The 3,134-nt window shown below is 37.4% G+C and overlaps 1 pseudogene; it reads left to right on the plus strand.

Moving 5' to 3' along the window:
- The first annotated feature begins 238 nt into the window (after positions 1-238).
- LOC144330952 (U4 spliceosomal RNA) lies at positions 239-319 on the plus strand (annotated as a pseudogene).
- The last annotated feature ends 2,815 nt before the right edge of the window (positions 320-3,134 follow it).

A 3,134-nucleotide genomic window follows, 5' to 3' on the forward strand; every position in this document is an offset into this window, starting at 1 on the left:
ACCATGTTGTCCAGACTGGTGTCGAATTCCCGACCTCAGATGATCCACCCGCCTGGGCCTCCCAAAGTGCTGGGATTATGGATGTGAACTACTGTGCCTGGCATGATTAAAGTTTTAAGTTTTAACAAGGTGATTTCTAGTTGCAGAGTGGCTTAGTTTAAGGAGCAACTGGCAATTGTGACAAATTAGAAGCCTACTGAAATCATCTCCAAAAAAAAAAAGAGAGAGAGAGAGAGAAAGCTTTGTGCAGTGGCAGAACATAGCCAATGAGGTTTATCTGAGGTGCAATTATTGCTAATTGAAAAAGAAATATGAAGACAGGGAGAATTAGGATGGGGATGAAGCAGGCACCAGAAGTTAAAGCAAGTTGACTAGGATCACACACAGAGGCTTCTTGACTTGCAATCCTGTGATTTTTTTTCATACTCCCCTCTCTTTATTACTGCACCATAATTTACTGTCATTTGCTGTTTTTAAATAATACACATCCTCTTATCTCCCACACCCACATGACTGTTAGTAGTCCCCCTTCTCTGAAATACCACTGCCCTAATCACATTCTAAGTTGTAACGTTTGTAAACCAGTTTGAGATAGGATTTGCTTCCCTGCTTTGAATCCAGCTTTGGGTAGGTAGCTGCTTATCTCTCTGCATGGGATAAAAATATATATATAAAGTGGGGTGCTCAAGCCAAATACATTCTTCCTGGACTCAAATTTTCGCAGAACTTTCCAAATTCCTGGGCAATGATGGCAGACCTCCATTTTTCAGCTGTGAAAGAAATTTTGAAAACTAGGAAAACAGGTAACGAATACCAGTGATGAGATAAATCAAATATTTGTCAATTTATCAGGATTATTCTTAATGTAGGAATATGGCACAGGATATTCCCTGGTTATCTATAATATCAAAGCACCGTCTCCCAAATGAGGTTCCCACATTTGGTGACCATATGAGGGTCTTATAAAAAAAATAGAAATTGCAGGCCCCAGCCCACCTACTGAGTCAGACTCTGGAGGGTTTTAGCTCAAAATCTACATGTTTAAAAAACTCTGTAGGTGATTCCTATGCAGTAAACTTATTTTTAAAAATCACTGAACTAAAGAATTAGTCACCTATTTTAACCTCTCCAGATACTTTGTCCTTAAAATATATTTTAATCTGCAAAATGAGATAATAAAACCTTACCTCCTTAGAATCAAGAGGCTAGATCTGATGATCTCTTCCTGTATCTCAAGGTTCTAAAACCTGCCATTCAATTATTTATTTTTCTCATCAGTCATTACTGATGGTTCATTTCTGTTTCTGTGTTTACACCATCCCCTTCACCCAAATTCCCCTGTAAAATCTCTTCTCTCATGTAAGATCCATCCCCTCTGTGTAATTGTCTTCAAGTGAGTTTACTCAGAGAGTAAACTCTCGCTTCCCCAAACCTTGAAGCATTTTTGATCCCAACACTGATTTGGTCCAAGGCAGCAATTGCTTTGTGGTGACAATCTTTGTTAAGTCCGTGTTATGACTGCCATCGTGAGAGCAAGGACTGTCTTTGTTGATGACTGTGATGTTGACCATACTAGGTAAACTATCATTGCAAACAATTTTGTGATCATTTTAATGTGTATGGTCAATCAATGTGAATCAGATCCTCTGAAAAGCCTAATATGCACAGACTTCAAGCTTAGTTTCTGATAGATTTTCAACTCATAGGAGTTTGGCTTTCATTAGCTACATGCAGTTTAATCTCCAGTGTCTAGCTCTCTATACTCTTTAATTAAAAAAAAAAAATGTATAGGCCAGGTGCAGTGGCTCATGCCTATAATCCCAGCACGTTGGGATGCCAAGGCAGGCAGATCACTTGAGGTCAGGAGTTCAAGACCAGCCTGGCCAATATGATGAAACCCTGACTCTATTAAAAATAAAAAAATAAAATAAATAAAATTAAAAAATTAGCCAGATGTGGTGGTGCATGCCTACAATCCCAGCTACTCAGGAGGCTGAGCAACAATAATCGCTTGAACTCAGGAGGCAGAGGTCGCAGTGAGCCAAGATCAAGACACTAAACTCCTTCAGCCTGGGGGACAGGGTAAGACTGTGTCAAAAAAAAAAAAAAAAAAAAAAGTATAAATTATTTCCTGGTTACAAAGAAATTTTAATTAAAATAAAAAAATACTAAGTTGAAATAACCAGTCTTTGCTTACTAGGGAAACAAATATGTTTGAAAGATATAATGTCAAGCATGAAAAGAAGGAGATAGCCAGCAAGACAGACCTTCTCAAGGTGCCCTGAAAATGGATGAGAATGGAGTAGATTTTATTTTTGACATTGAAACAGACAGCATTCAATTTACCCCCAAAAACAACACCTGTATTTACATCAGGTCTATTAATTAAATTACATCGGGAGTCTCTGGTCATGAGTTCCCTTGATGTAGGATTGCAAGAAACAGCCCTTAGTCTTAACAAAGATGGTATGAGAAGATGCTTAAATATCAGCTTTAATGTCTTTAGGTTTGTTTTGTTTTGTTTTGTTTTTTAAAGTAATCTGTTGTTCTCTTATTTTAAATTCAAACTCTTGGACCTGGAGGCATTAAGATTTGGAATTGGAAGAAGAAAAGTAATCTCCTGAATAGATAATTACATAGAGAAATCCACTGGAGAATTTGAGTAATGTCAAGTGGTTGCCCAGATTGGAGGACCAGCATTTTCAAAGTGAGCTCTGGTGTTTCTCTGGAATTTCTCTGTGCATTCAGGGAAAACAAATATGGCAAACAGAAAGAAATCCCATAAATCTTTCTCAAGGTTAATTGCTTTTCAGTGGTCCATCATTACCTTAACCTGACCCTTTTCCATGATTGCTCAAATGGCTGAATATTAATTAAATTTGAAACTACAAATTATTATTTGATCCTATAATAGATTTTCTTGATCAGTTACCTGATACTATTTGGGTATTCTAGAGTGTGCTCTGTAGGAAAGGAAAGCAGGAAAGGGTGGGGACTAGGGAACAAATAAGGAGCTAAGAAAGCAATTGATACGAAAAATATTCTCTTGGCTATGATTTAACAGATAACTAGAAAACAATCAAAAGGTTATATGCAGCAGCATTGTTCTCCTAGGGAGATTACTAGAATTCACC

The sequence above is a fragment of the Macaca mulatta genome, chromosome 8 (genome assembly GCF_049350105.2).
Source record: "Macaca mulatta isolate MMU2019108-1 chromosome 8, T2T-MMU8v2.0, whole genome shotgun sequence".
Taxonomy (NCBI): Eukaryota; Metazoa; Chordata; class Mammalia; order Primates; family Cercopithecidae; genus Macaca; species Macaca mulatta.